The sequence below is a fragment of the Chamaea fasciata genome, unplaced genomic scaffold (genome assembly GCF_029207755.1).
Source record: "Chamaea fasciata isolate MVZ Bird 193981 ecotype frontalis unplaced genomic scaffold, bChaFas1.0.hap1 SCAF_9, whole genome shotgun sequence".
NCBI lineage: Eukaryota > Metazoa > Chordata > Aves > Passeriformes > Sylviidae > Chamaea > Chamaea fasciata.
This window is the reverse complement of record NW_027094094.1, coordinates 1,807,903-1,824,227: the sequence shown is the minus strand read 5'-3', so window position 1 is coordinate 1,824,227 and position 16,325 is coordinate 1,807,903.

Below are 16,325 nucleotides of genomic sequence, written 5' to 3'. Positions count from 1 at the left end.
TTGGAAGATGCAGAGAATTCCAAGATTAATGCTGAGGGCTGGAGTGGTTGTTGGAGGGGCCGATAACGCCGCGCACCACGGGGCAAAAGTAGCTCCAAGAAATAATTGCAGAAAGTTCTTAATGGAGTGTTGGCACTCAGGCAAACTGGCACCAGAGCCAAAGGGATCCCAGGCCTGCTCGGGAATGGGGTGGGACCCACATCTCAGGACCCCTGTGCATGACAAGGAGCTGTCCCTGATGTCCAGCCTCTGCCAAAGGAGCATTCCCCTGCTGAGGGGGATAACAGGAGTGTGGCAGCACACTGAGGGGTGGGTTTTGCAAGAACCATCCCTGTGTGCCCTCAAACTGTGACAATCTCTAAAAGTTGTCTTTTTCTTTTTTTTTTTTTTTTTCCTATGTTCTTTTCTTATTTATTTCTGGGTTTTTTGGTTTTTTTTTTTTTCTTTTCTGTCAGCTGAGGAGATGAGGTAAGTCTTCCTTCCTCCTGATCTCCTGGAGCTAACAGTGGGATATCGAGAACAGAGCCTCACCCTACCTATTATTTCAGCTCAGTTCAACACACATCTGATTTTTTTTCTTTTTTTTTTCACTCTTCACTTCTTAAACCATTGTTTTGTGCAGAAGAAGCATATGAGAGATCAAAGCTGTGGTTGATAGCAAGGGAACCAAGTGTTCATTTTCTGTATTTCCCTTTTCTTTCACTTCCTCTTAAGGTTCTTCCAATTTACAGCTCTCTGGAGCGTGATGCCACAAGCAGGCAACTTTTGCAATTTTCTGGGTTTAAATCTGCCGTTTTGGCTCTTACTTTGATGCCCATAGCACAAAGTGCTGCCCTGTGTGGCCAGACCTGGCTTTTGCCCGGGGGTACAGCTCAGGCCAAGCTGGATTTGCTGCAGAAAGCTTTGCCCATTTTCTTAGGCTGGCTCTGAGGAACGGGCTCAGTCTTTTCCTGGCATCACAGAGGCTCTGGGAATGCTGGCTTTGGAATGGATTCAGGCAGAGCCATGTCAGGGTTGTTTGCTCCATCAACACTGGCTTTAGTGTTTTCAGTAAATCTCCATTTCACTCAACACTGTTTTCATAAAATTCATAGCAAGTGAGCAGCAATCCAAGGGTGGAGAAACATCCAGCCTTTATGGTTTACCCCTTTTAATGCAAAGATTCATAGTTTTCCCCATAACTTTCAGGGAACCTTATCTCATGTATGTGTTTGTTCAGCATAAAATCCACTGGTGGGCTCTCCCAGATCCGTGTGTTTGCCTGGATGAAGGTGCTCCAGGGGCTGGAAAAAATTAATTGAACCTGAATTTGGGATCTGCCTTTCCCACAGTATCCCATCCAGGCTGGAGTCAGGAGCAGTAATCCCCCATGGGAACTCCCTCACAGGAAAATTCCCAGCACAGCTCCTCGATGAAGGAGGTTGAGTGTCTTCTGATATATGTTGGATAAGCATCTGCTTGTGATATTCTTCCAAAAACTGGAAATATTCCGCTTGCTCCACACTGACTTGTTCCAGCAGTTTGTGTACCAGTACTGACTGACTTTGGTTGACTTGAGAGGTTGTGTCTGACCTAGATTTAGAGCCACGCTTAGATCTGTGGTGAAACATCCCACACTTGACATCACCAAATTGTTTCACAAACCCAAACACTGTTAATTTTGCTGCTGATTTCCCAGACTTGTGCAAACTGCAGGACACTCTCCTGTCTGCTCTTCAGCCCCATTTGAGGGCTGGTTCAGGGACAAGCCCTCTTGCCACCCTTTGTGTAGCTGTTTGGTTGAAACTTTTGGTGCAGCAGGAAGGTCTGAGACCACCGGGAACGGGAATTTTATATCAAACCAAATTGCTTTTCACTGCCCTCACAGAGGCAACCCTACGCTTTCCTCTTCCCATTCCCTGCACTCTGGGTCATTCCTGGCTTCATTCATTCCAAAGGTTTTATTCCTATTGAACACGCACTTTAGGGAAGGGAGGAAAAATGTGCACCGAGACATAAACTGCTGTCCTTCATCAGAACATCCCTGTCTGGCTCTGCTGCTCCCACCTCCTCCAGCTCCTCCCTGCCCCCAGCTTTTCCAAACCTGCTGGGTGGCTTCAAACAGTCTCCTTGTATCCATCCCACGTTTAAAGACTTCTCTGAAAATAGGTGAACTCCTCTAGCAAGTAACCTGCTGGAGGAGCCTGTCAAGGGCTGGCTGTACACACTTCAGTCTCGGCAAGAATCAAAGTGAAACGAGGAGAGTCTCACAGAAAAGGGTTACAGAGAGTTTCACGTATTTTGCAGCCTTTTCATGGCTTAAATTACACTTCCCCTTGTTCTAGTTTTAAAAGGCAGAACAGAAAAGTTAATTTTAACACTGAAAAATGAAGGCTCTTCAATTATTTATAACATTAAAATGTACAAATGTTTGATCAATGAACTTGAAAAAAACATGCAACTACAAAACCCATTTCACAGTGTTCCAAAGTTCATGTGGCAGAGATAGAGAAGTGAAATGATTATTAACAGACGAAGAGCAGCATTTTAATAACATTCCAGCTGTAATAATGAGGCTGACAAAAGCAGGGGAATTCAAAGCCAACACTGATCTGACGCTCCCTCCTTAACACATAGACTGTGCCTAATTTTGTGGAATGTGAGGTATTGTAAGAAAATTGCTCTGGTGCCAGAGACCCCCTCGGTGTGGTGCCCAGTGGGGTGGCAGCAGGATGAGGTACCTTTTGTTTTTAGTACTTTATTATTTTGTACTGAAGTGCTTTGAGTAAACACACAGCTGTGTCTTCATATTTTACTTTTTTTCCTTCAAGCTTTACCGTTACCATTAATAACACTGGAAACATCTCTTAAAAAAAAAACAAAACAAAACAAAAAAAAAAAAAAAACACAAAAAAACCCCCACTGAAACAGGACATTTCCCACGAAGCAGCAAGAGGTGAACCCAGCGTGGCATACGAGGGTCTGTAACGGGATTATGGATCCCTGCAACACCAAAAAACATTGGCCAAGTGTTGGGATGAGCCTTGTGACACCCAAATCATGGAATCATGGAATGATTTGGGTTGGAGGGGACCTTAAATCTCACCTTCCACTGTCCCAGGCTGCCCCAAGCCTGGTCCAACCTGGCCTTGGACATTTCCAGAGACCCAAGAGCAGCTAAAACTTCTCTGGGCACCCTGTGCCGGGGCCTCCCACCCTCCCAGGGAAGGATTTCTTCCTGCTATTTTAACCCAAATGTCTCCTCTTTCAGTTTGAACCCAAACTATCCCTTGCAAATCATGGTGCAGGAATAAAAAGAGGTCATGGTGAGCATGAGGCTTGTCCACGGCTGTCCACACCCCCTTCCAGTTTGGGAATGAATTGTCTGGAAGCTGCTCCAACTTCCTTGGCTCCCAGTTCCTCCACCCCCAGGCCTGCTCTCCAAGGGTCTGGCAGCTGGGAAGGGCTGCTGGTGTCCTTCCTTCACACTAACAGGATATTTTTGTTGGATAGGTACACAGGTTTTCTTACAGAAAGAAGTTTATTTTCCAAACACCACCCCTTTCCAGGAAAACAAACATGATGTGATCAGCCAACTGCACTGTTGCAATAAATCCTGTTTGTTCAGCACTTTTCTTAGATAAATGATTATTCTTCGGGAGGCTGGGATGCCTCTTATGCAACAGCAAACCGAAAACTCCCTGGTTTTACTGCACTATAGCAAAACTGCGATGTTTAGAAGCAAATTTCCAAATGGGAAGGGGCAGGTGGATGTTGGGTGTGGAGTGGAATCCCAGGAAAAGGGTTTGTTGTGCTGAAAGGTGTATTTATATCCTTGTAAAGGTAAGGAAATGATATTTAGAAGGTGGCAAGCCTTGTCCCCGGTTTGTGAAAGGGTAGGAAGGGCTCCCTTGGCTCTGCCAGTGCAGTCAGGGACCTCCCACCGCTTCCCTTCCCCAGCCCGACTTGGGAGGGAGAGCTCTGGGATGGCAGAGGTGAGACCACGGGAGAGCTTCTCTGCTTTTGGGCTGCTTCCCTCACCTTAACAAAGGTCTCTGAAGAGACAGTGTCCAAGCTGACCCCCTTGGCGACCACGCAGCCCAAGGGTGTCCCCGTGGGGTGGGCACTGTCCCCACGCACCCAGTGGGACCAGCTGCCCTTCCCCGAGCTGCCTCCTGACAAACAAGAGCCCAACCTTCATGTCTTGGTCCTGCAGCTTCTAATTATGCCCTGCACAGGGCCTCAGAAGTGGAGCCTGCTGCAGAGGCAGGACGGTGACGACGATGAAAGGGAGCAACATCAAAAGTGTCAGGAAGAGGGGAAGGCAACGCCATATCAGTGCTGAAGCCACATGCATATTCCAATTTGCTATGTGACTGTGGTGCTAATTTGGAGGCTGGAAAGAAAAAAAAAAAACCCGGGATGCAGGCGGGATGGCATCCACACAGTGCCTCAGGAATGTGCAGTCGGGGAGTTTCCTGACGGGGGTGCTGATTGAGGCTGCTCTTAAGGCACAATATAATTAGGGCTCATTAGGAGAGGAGGGAGGGCTGCAATCACCCTGGCAGGGTTCACGGGGAGGAAATAAGGCCACTGCACTCACATTGGGTTGGGAATGAGGAGGGAAGGGCAAACGATGCCCTTACACATCCCAATCCAACCGGATGGATTGTGTGGGTTTTTTTCCCCTCCTCTCGTGTCACAATGTTTTAAAAACACAGAAGTGATCCGGAAGAGGGAGGCCAAAAAAAGGAAAAAAAAAAAAAAAGTTACAAAAATTCTATTAGTAAAATTTAGGAGGTTAATAAGTCTTAGTATTACATATAAAAATTGGCATTAAATATTTAGAAATTCTATTAATAAAATACTAGATTAATAAAGCCTAATATTAAATATAAAAAATTAATTGGGTGCAGCTCGTCAACTTTGTAGTGTGAAAACCACGTTGAGAGTCCTGCCAGTCCTTTCTTGTGGCTGTGACCATGGGATGGAGGTGCAAGAACAGAAAATTCCGAGCTGGAATGACTGACCAGGCACAGTCTGCTTGGGAATGAGCAGGAACACAGCCTGATCCATGCGGGATCCTGGGAAGATTTGACCTTTTCTCTCTGGAAAACAGCTAAAATAGTCTATGATGTGATCCAGGCTGGGAATAAAGCTGTTCCCTAATTGGGAAGTTTGGGGATCTGTGGGAATTCGGGTATCCTGGTATTTTTGGACTGAGGGGCCACATCCACAGTGTCATTAGGAATTATTTTTGCCCCTGTTTAGCGAGGTGTGGTTGGACTTTCCACATTGGGAGAGACGGACCAACACCAGCACTTGGGTCGTGCCTCTTGCAGTACAGGAGGGGTGTGGGATGCCACAGGATCAGACATGTTAAGGTTTGTACTGGAATAAAAGATGGGATTTCAGTGTGAAAACATTTCAAATAGCAAAAATTCAGCTTTGCAGAAGTTATGTGGAAGAAGAGGTGTTATTTAAAAATTTCCAAATCTTTCCAAGTGTAGTTTTTGACTTAAATTTCTTACCCGTATGGCTTTTTTTTTGGATCAATGTTCCTAATATCTTCTTCCAGGACAATGTAAAGTCCTGTCACTGATGATGCTTTCAGAGATTTTTTTTTTTGCCCAGAGTTAGAAAAATCAGTGCTTTTTATGTCTGCTCAGTGTTTACAACAAACGGTAAAACTGTTTAAATTAGGATAAAATATTAAAATTAATATTCATTGACTTTTATGTTTCATTATCATTAGAAATTAGGTTTGTTTCCTGGGTAAACAGTTTATAGCAAGTTATAAATATTTTCTGCTGACCTATTAACTGGTTTAATATATTATGAAGTTATTGACAGTTGCAGTAAAATTTATAAACAGCTATTAAACATTTTAACATACTCGATGTGTCTAAGTCTCTATAACACGGAGAAATGATTTTTTAAAGATAATCTTCTCCTGATATTAAATTCCTCCAAGATTTTAATATATTGTCAAAGTTTATGGGTCATAAAATAAACCTAGAGCTTACAAAAAAATTTACACAAGGATATTATTTAAGAAAAAGGACACGGAAGTTTTAGTGCAGTAAGAATGATGATATAAGCCACTGAAACATATAAAAGTACATACCAAATACTATGTTAAAATAACATTAAATGTCTTGTATAAATCCACGAGTCAAGGTTTCAGGGTTTTTACAGTGCCTGACTCTCTTATTCTTGTGTCGAGATAATGACACCCTGACGGTGCAGCACTTAGAAAAGCTCATTTTTGATAGACGTAAAAGCATGAAATAACGGTAGACCAAGAAATCCTAATTTGGAATTCCCTGATAATGTAAGGTTAGGGCCCATACTTCGTGGGCCTGATTCCACAACGTATTACTCCATCCTGAGCCCGATGTAAATCACTGAAAATCAATAAAAATGGGTCAGCTGGCTGGTGTAAATTGGGCTGCCTTCATTACAGGCCATGGATGGATGCCAGTTTACACCAGCTGAGAAATTGGCCGGGTGCAGTTATATCTGTGTAAAGCTGTCAGAACTCAGTGATTCATCAGCAACTGCACATTTACTGCACATTTCTCCGTTTCCTTTCCATATATATCCGTATTTAAAAGTTGGGTGGTTCGACACTGCCCTTGAAAGAAGAGTGATGCCTCCTAACATGATCCATGGGCGATGGAAGGAGCACAATTCTCTGATCAGCAGGCACTGGTGGAGAAGGGTCTGAGTTCTGTGGGGCTGCTCCTGCTGCAGGATCCTCCAGGGATGATATCCAAGGTGGGGCTGCACCAGGATATCTGTGTGTGTCTGTGACTGGAAGGAGCAGTGGGATAAAAATGAAAATCCAGTGAGCCAGGGGAGCAGCGTGGACACCTCAGGAAGTAGAACAGCGGAACATAAAACACTGGGACAAGTTCCCTGGAGAGGTGGTAGGTGCTCCATCCTGGAAGTGTCCCAGGTTGGACAGGCCTTGGAGCACCCTGGTCTAGTGGAAGGTGTCCCTGCCCATGGCAGGGAGGTTGGATTAGATGATCTTTGAGGTTCCTCCCGAGTCAAATCAGTCAATAATTCCATGTTGTCACAGCAGGTGTGCTTTATCCCTCCTGTATCCACCAGGGTTAAGCTGAGGAGATCCTGTTGCCAGCCCTGGACAGCCCTCACCATGGCTCACCTTCCCAGCAGGCCTCTTCCACCCTTTTTCGAAGCTAAGGAGGTTCTCTATAATTGTAGGCCCACAACTGAAGAGCTCCTGAAGATGGAGAAGGAAAGTGGGGGATCATTTCGGTGTACACTTGCCTCTCTCAGAGTAAATACCCAGGAAATTGAGAAATAATGGAGGAGTGTGATAGTCACAGATAAAACAAAGAGCCTGGCCATGATGAAGGAGCTCAGAGAAGACACTCTGCTTCTCTTCAGATGTCAGCTCATCCATGTACTTTGGGTGTCCCCCCTTGAACGAGAGTGATCCCTCAGCAGAACAGAGCCCACGCTCCAGTTTAACTGAGGCCCTGCAGGACCACCACCCACCTTTTGGCTAAAAGTAGCAAAATCCACAGGATGTTTTTGGTGTTATGAATCCTTTGCAAGCTGGGGCTGTGCCTGGTGGGCTTCCCACCCCACATCTGGGCTCCTCATGTGTCCTCTCCTGGAGGGCCAGAGCCACCCAAGTCCCAGGAGCTGGAATCAGAGCTGGCTTGCCTTGTGCAAGCATGGATTATAACTGACGTGACTTTGTGGTTTCCTACCTCAGCTTTGAAATATAGTAAACTCACAAAAGCTACTGTAGAGTTCAGAACAAACACAGGGGGTATGTTTAGTTATTTGTTTTTGTAGTAAAATAAAATATTTATTATACACAGACACCTACTGTGAACAGAGGGTAAGGCCACTGTGTTTTATCTCTAGGGTGTCATGTTTGACTTCCATTAGGGATGTATTATAGACCTGTGGGTTTTCATGAATTCAGAAAGTCCACTTTGAACACTGATTTCAAAGCCTACAGGGGGTGTGAGGAATGTAAGAACACTGCTTCGTAGCAAGGAACCTGTTGCATCTAACAAACACCTTGCGTTTGATAAGTCAGAGTTGAGGCAGGCTATAAAGGAGCTGTTATTTTTAATTTTTTTCTTCCTTAGCACGATTTCAAAGGAGGATTTCCTATTGTTTGCCTCGTAACTTCAGCCCATCTGAAAGCTCAAGGTGAAGACAATGAACGAGCTCCTGAAAAATGCACCATTACATCAGCATACTTTTCCCATTTTTCCCTAATTCCCTCCCAATGAATCATATGGGAGGAGAAAACGACCTCAGCCATCAGGTGGATACCGATCCATCTCCGTAAGTGCCTCTCACACTAATGGCGCTGTCCAAAACTCTAAGTGCCACTTGTGGGTGGCGTGTGGAGGGGCTGTGGGTGGGCTGTGGCACTGGGGGAGCTGGTTCTGCCAGCCCCGTGCCCCCCACATCACCCTGGGGTGGCTGGTGAAGGGTTGGCCATGAGGAGCAGCTCGTGGAGCTTGGGGCTGTGCTCCCCATAGCTGCTGAGCAGCCTCTGGGCTCAGGAATTCATGGGGAGTGGGAGCATTCCCATGTTTTCAGAGCAGAGGAGTGATGTGGGACCACCATCTCCATGGAGGGGTTGGTGGCAGCAGTGGGAAGGAGGAGAAGCTGTCAAAGGAATCTGCTGTGAAAACATGAAACTTTAAGACGTGAATATTCTTCTCCCTCCTGTCCCTGTCCCAGTCTGTGGCTGGACAGCCAGGAAGGGATGTGTCCCCTTCTCTTCAGACCCGTGTATCTCACCTTAAACAGCACAACAGAGCTGAAAATATGTGAAATGGAAACCCCTGAAGGACAGACATCAGTGCCTCACTCTGCACATGAAGCCACCCAAGGCATTCGTGCTTTGTCACAGCCACCAAATTAAAAAAAAAAAAACCAAAACGAAACAACAAAGATGCTGAGAAGGCCTGGCTTTGTAAAATCAGCACAAGAATCAAAATCAAAGCTGTTTTGGTTTACCTCCTCCAGACGAGGAGTACTGACACATTCTGAATGTACATTCACTTCCTTGTTCTTCATTGTGTTTATTTCCGGCTGTGGAGGGAATGCACATGGATTTGTTTCCATAATGATTTCATGGGGAGGTCAAACCCCACTGAATTCAGATAAGTGCAGGAGCCAGCAGGGTCCTTCCAAGCACTGAAAAAGACTTGGCACTGCTGACTTCTTCACTGTGGGAAGGTCAGTGCAAGACGTTACCAGTGCCTATTAGGCTGAGCATAACTGGGGCTGGAAAATGTGTGGTGAGAGAAAGTAAGTCTAGAAATACTCTTGCTAAGGCTAAATTCTGCTACTAACAAGCCTTCTGCTCCTAATTATTCCTTCAGTTCTGCTCTACTGACACAATTTTGACACAGGGCAACGTGTTCATAAGAACTTGATTCTCATTTTTCAGTAGATAGCAGTGTTTATGGGCTAAATCTTGCCCAGCACAATATTTAAAATACCCTTAAAGCCAACCAGTTGGGATAGAACAGCAACAGCTGTTTGGTATAGTAACCAATGGACAGAATCATTTACTTGCATCCAAATAAGATTTCATTGGAGATGAGAAAGCAGTTGAACCAGACAGCCTGGAAATATTCCCTTGGTTTTGTTTTGTTCTGGTTTGTTTTTCCTTGGGATTTTACGTCAAGAATAATTCCATTACACTCAGTAGTAAAATTCCTGTTGGCCCCGTGGAAGCCAAAGTTTCACCTCATTCCTGCAAACTGCACCACGCAGAGGTTTTGGTAGGGTGAGCTCACCCTTGGAAACCACTCAGGGTCCTGCTACCCGTTCCTGGGGTTTTCACCCTGCATCCAAGGTTGTTCAGGGAGCACAGGGCTCTTCCCAAGTCCCCCCCACAGCACTAATGCCTGGCGAGGGAGGTGAGCAGCAATAGTCATGGACAGTAAGTCCCGACTTGGTTCTGTGCTTCCCGTTCCACTTGAATTCAACCATTAAATCTGAACTTCCAGTTCAAATTAAATATGTCATGACCAATGTCAGATATATGGACAACTTCAGAGTGGAATAACCCAAGGCAATCTGCTCTGATCGTATCATGCCTTGAGTCTCGGACTAAATCCAGGGGGAATTTAATAAAATAGCTCAGTCAAGCATTGATCTTTCCTGATGGTTTTTTTTTTCTTCCTTTCTAATGGTCTTCTCACACACATTGCCCTCACTTCCCTCTTGGAAAACAACACAGTATCATAGAGGAATAACCCAAAATGTTTCAGCACCGCAGCTATTGTACCTTTTGCTATTGACCTCCTTTCCAATCTCTCATTTGATGACAGTGGTGGAGGATGACAGAATTAAATGATTTTGTTTCTCTCTGCCGATGTTACATTTGGCACATGGAGTGAGTGAAGTATTGTAAAGTGAGATGATAGTGCTGCAGGAAAAACTGACTGGTGTTTCACTGTGCTCCAGAGCATCTGTAAGCAGAGCCTGGATGTCCTTTTGGAGGATATTGTACAGTTCCCTTTGTCCATCCCTGGAACTGTGGTGGAAAACCAAGCTCAGCACATCCTGAAAACTGAAGAGGTTGAGGTGCCCAGCTGGAGATGAAGGACTGGTGGTGCACCACAGGTTTGCAATCAGGGGACAAGGGAACAGCCTTATGATGCAAGTCCTGTGGATGCTCAGAGAATGGGACATTAGCATGTAAGAGACTCCTAAAAATATTACGGTTCATGCCTCCTTTTAGGATATAATATTTTATCTCGGTGGAAAATATAAGTGCATGTAGTTCATAGCTTCATGTAGTGATGGGACAAGGGGAATGGCCTTGACTGAAGGAGGGTGGGTTTTGATCAGAGATTAGAAAAAAATTCTTCCCTGTGAGGGTGGGGTGCCCAGAGCAGCTGTGGCTGCCCCTGGATCCCTGGCAGTGCCCAAGGCCAGGTTGGACACTGGGGCTTGGAGCAACGTGGGACAGTGGAAGGTGTCCCTGCCCATGGCAGATGTGGAATGGTCATTATTCACTCCATGATTCTATATCACAGTATCTGGTCGAATATAATCTATCCCAGTCTTACAAAACATTTTGTTTTACTCACCAGCCTCTAATATTTAATATAGAATCCAACAATCAACTTTTTTAGACGGAGCAAAAATTGCAATTAACTGCACTGTGAAAATTCCCGGGAATGCTGCCACTGCTGCTGCAGTGCATGAGCTGCTCTCCTTCCTCACTTCTCTCCCCATTGTTTTCCTTTGAAAAAGTATTTTTTTTTTTTAGTGCTATGCTAAAGGAGAGCATCGAAGTGTCGTTACCTCTGGACTACCCAGGTGTTCCCAGGGAGAAGCGAAAGGACAAAGCTGGGTTTGGGACCAGGGGACAGCTGGCTGACAGTGAAGGTCTTTACTGGAAACCCACTGCAGAGACAGTGGCAAAAACGTGTCCCACTGCATTAATGGCTGAGCTTAACATTTCCATAACATCCAGGAAAGAGAACGCTGCACTGTATGACTTTGCTTTAAAAATGAGTCCTTAGGTAAGATCCCTCTCTGATTTGAAACCCTTCCAGGATTTGGAAGAGTTTCAAATAAAATTAAAAGAAAAACAAAGCTCAGGCTCCTGAGATTGCTCCACTACATACTGACGAGTGAGTGTGAGGGTATGTTTTGTCTCTAAAGAAAATAGCAAAGCCTGTAGCAGTCAAGACAGTTTATAAGCATGAACATAATTTTGAATAGCCCTAGCTCTGGTTTGCCATGACCTTTGCAACTCAGCTCTGAAGAAAAAGGTAAAAAAAATATTCCCTTAATGCCAGCTATACACTAGAAAAGACACTGAAACTCAGCAGATCTAGAAATCACAGGCATGTCTTGTTTGTCATGATGGACCTTTTCATTTTATTTTATTAGTTATAAAATAGAACTTTTTCTTAGGGATCTGGGAAAATACCCCTTCTCTCCCGAAAGATGAAATGCATGCACTCATCACAAACCACGGGCAGACAGAATATAAGAAGTCTTTTATTCAGCGTTTCTTTTTTTCATTTCCCCCTAAATTTTACCTCTTAATCTGAACTGTAACGTGTCTTCCCTTGCTGGGAAGTGGTCAATGCACAATCTGACTTTGTGTTTTCACAAAGACAGAACGCTCGTGCGCTGTCTCAGAGCTCTCCTCACCACCTGACCAGGCAGCACAGGCTTCCCTTTGTCCTGCCCGTGCACCTGGTGTGCTCAGAGGAGTTGGGAAGAGGAAGAGAATGATCATTTTGGAGTGTAGATGGTTCATGTGCCCCTGGCCATGCCCTGTTCCACCTCAGTCACCATCCCACTCATCCGTGTTTTCTTTCCCTCTCACTCATCCCACTGAGGGGGCTGTGGACTCCAAACAGCTCAGCAGAGACACCCCGTCTGCCTGTGCTGACCCATTCTGGTTGTCACTTTGCTTAATTTGCACAGCAGTAGATTGATTTAAAATTTCAAACCCTGAAAGTTCAGCATTTTTACTGTCTCTTCTCTCCAAGTACTGACCTTAAATCATAGAATCACTGAATTATTTTGGTTGGAAAAGACCTCTGAGATCACTGCGTCCAACTCTTCCCCAGCACTGCCAAGGCCAGCACTGCCCTATGTCCCCAAATGCCACATCCACATGGATTTTAAATCTCTCCAGGGATGAGGACTCCAGCACCGCTTTGGGCAGATGTGCCAAGGCGGGACAACCTTTTCCATGAAGAAATTTTCCCCAAATCCAATCTAAACCTCCCCTGCTGTAACTTGAGACCATTTCCTCTTATCCTATTGCTCCTCAGGTCCATCTCCAAAACATGTGAGATGATCTGCCAGGGACCTGTCAACCAACACATGCTGTGCATCAGCTCTCTGTGGTCCACAGGCTCCTGGATGAGATTCCATCAGTCCCTCTTCCAGCAAAGTCACTCCCAAGCAGCCGAGGCCAATTGCACCGTGGAGAGATGGAGACACCCACACTCCTTGTGTTAACTCTGAACCATCACAGGAAAACTGGGAATATTTCAGCAGTGGTTCAGTGTGCACCCGAATGCACATGTAAGCCTGGCAGTGAAATGTTTTCCCATTATTGTGTGCGTTTAAAATGCTGGGGGAGTGGGAAAATCATCCAGAATGATCAGTTCAACCAAGTGATTTTTTTTTTTTTTTTTTCTGGCTGTTGGAGCCCTGTCTGTGTTTGCTCATATCCTGCACTGGTAGTAGCAGCAAAGCCAGGATGTTCAGCAGCTACTTCAGAAGGATTGAGGATTACCTACAGAGAGATGGGAGGAACTTTTGGCTTTCTGGGTTAAAAAGCACCATAAACTCTCAAAGACATCAGTTTGTATTGGTGGGGGATGTGGCTCATCCGCAGGTGAACCAAGACAAGGAAAGGACAGATATTGTCTGACACATTCAGAAAAGGGTCTTGTTGCTGAGGACAGCAATAAAAGGAGAAAAAAAACCCACACAAGTGTGGAGGAGATTTTGTCTTTTTTGAGTGCCTGGACTTAATGGATTTTTCTGGCTGAGCTGTGTAGAACAAAAACCAGCACGGCACTTCCCGTCTCTGCTCCCCGCACTTCTCTGGGGCTGCTCATGTCGTAAATCACTCACAACTTCACTAAGGTGATCCTTACACAGTCAATCTATGTCTTTAACACAAAATCAAGTGGGGGGAAAAAAATTACAACATGTCTGTCCCGTTTTCCTGAGCCAGCTTTTCTATCTCAGTAAGCAAATTGTGATGTCCAAGCCCATGTAAGAGCCAGTTAGAAATGCCAGCAGTATATTTAATTTTGGCGTATGTGCCAGAAAATCCAAGGTTTCTTGTTCTCTCCTCAACATCCCACTTGGCTGAGGTTTTGTCCGCCAACTTCCTTCCTCGTCCTTTCTGGTCTCTGTTTTGTTTCATCCTTGTTCCTCTTCTCTTGCCCTGTGCCTGGAGGGTGGCTTTGGGCTTCTCTCCCAGCACCCTGCGAGCACTTTAGAAACCTTTCCATGGGTAAATCGGTCTTTAGAGCAGCATTTTCAATGGTATTTTTCCTGCTCCTACTCCACTGCAGCACTGCAAAAACGTGCACAATGCCGTGTTTGCTCCGAGTCTTCCTCAAAATTCCCTGGTGAGCTGTGCTGGGTGCACTGGGAATAGTGGTTCTCTGACAGTAGACAGTTTATTGCCTTCCAAAGATGCTTCTGGTTATTTTCTTCGTGTGTATTTTTATATGTACACAAACACATCCACACACACACATTTGGATAATTTAAAATTCTCCCTTCTTTCCAAATATTATTTTCGTTAAATCATAGAACCATTGAGGTTGTAAGAGTTTGAATGAAAACCACATTGCCAGCCAGATCAGAGCTCTGTGTTACATCCAGTCACTCCTTGAACACCTCCAGAGATGGGGATTCCAAACCTCCCTGGGCACTTCCAAGGCCTGAGCACCCTTTCCATGGGGAAATTCCTGCTGCTGCCCACCCTGAGCCTCCCCTGGCCCAGCCTGAGGCCGTTCCCTCTCCTCCTGTCCCTGTTCCCTGGGAGCAGAGCCCGACCCCCCGGCTGTCCCCTCCTGGCAGGGACTTGTGCAGAGCCACAGGGTCCCCCCTGAGCCTCCTTTTCTCCAGGCTCAGCCCCTTGCCCAGCTCCCTCAGTCATTCATGTTTCTTCCTCCAACGAAGAGTTAAAAAATCCATTAAATTTAAGACCTCTTGTGCCTCATTTCACATGTGCCAGCAGCTGAATGCAGTTGAAACAAGTCCTAGCATTGACTTCCACAATCTTGGATCAAGTGCAGTGCCAGTGCTCCCTGTGATTTGATGGGACACTGAGTGACGGGCTGTCCTGTTTGCAAACTGCTTTTCAAAAATCATTTAAGCAGATTTCAATATGTGTTGTTCATTCTGAAGTGTAAAAGTACCATATCTACCAACAGTAGGGAATTTTCTGAGAAAATAGATTAAGAATGGCAAGTGGGACATATGTTATTGAGAAATGAAGGAGAAGGTGTTTTTTTTGTTTTTTTTTCTTTTTGGAAAATCTTCCAAAAAAAGAGCTGAGCAAGAACTCGCCAGATTTGGCATTTCAAGACAAAGCTGATTTGAGCTGAGTTCAGAAAAAGGTCTCAGTGTCAAATGTTTTCAACTTTTTTGCATTAAATGAACTGAAATTCAGCCAAACCAGATTCCTCAGATTTGGGAAAAAAAGATTCCCTCCCAAACCCAGGAGAAGCAGGCCAAGTTTCACCCTGACAGGAACGTTTTTGCCAAAGCTATAAAAGCCGAAGTGAAAGTAATGATGCTTTATCTGGCATTTATAAGGCTCTTTCATCCCAAAAGTTCCTGAAGCACATTACATGTAGCAGGCTGGATTCCCCAGTCTTGAGTCAGATGTTGTTCATGCACATTCTGATTAAAATATAGGGAATTTGAGAGGGCAGGCCTGAAGATCCCAAGCAAGATCCCTTTCCATGTCCCATGGTGAGAATTCAATGTCCTAGACTTGGATCTTGGCTTTGTTGGAGATTCAGACCAGCAAATCCCAGCTGGAGAGAGGTGTTGCCCATCAGCTGTGGTCCACAACTGGGTTGAGTGGCTCAGTTGCACAGTCTCTGCCACAGGCACGTGGATTTTTACCTGAGCTCAACGCTTAAAACTTTCACTACCCCGTGACTTTTTCCCAAGATTTTTCTTGGCTTTAAAATAATTCTGTTTTCTGCATCAGTGCCTCCCTTAATTCTATGTATATATATATTTCCCATAGATGGCACTGGAATTTCATGTTTTCTTTGTTATGTTTTTTGTCCAGATTTTCCCTCTTTGGGGTGGCCAGGTTTATTTTCCCTACATTTAATTATTAGATTTTTACTCTTCGTTATTTTGAGGTTTTTTTTGGGGTTTTGTTTTTTTTCTTCCTTTGGGTAATCTTGCAGAATTCTCAGTACAAAAAAAAAAAAAAAAAGATTAAAAAGTGTTTTTTTCTCATTTTATCCTAGAGTTGCTTATAATTTGCATATTTAATTAAAGAAATTACTTTTACCAGATTCTGTGAGTAGAAGACATGGACATCTTAAAGGTGACTGTGTGTCCTGACCTGCTGTGAAAACTGGGTGGGAGATGGGCACAGCATCCGTGGTTCCTGATCTTATCCCTCTCCTCCTGCTTTGGGTTCACTCCTCACTATTGACTGAGGGTAGAACAGGGCAAACTGATTCCCTGCATCCCTATTAAACTGAGAATATCCACTTAAGTAATAAGATTTTAATTACTCAAGTCAGAATTTCATATTAAACTCTAATCTGATACATTACCAGCCTAAATTAATG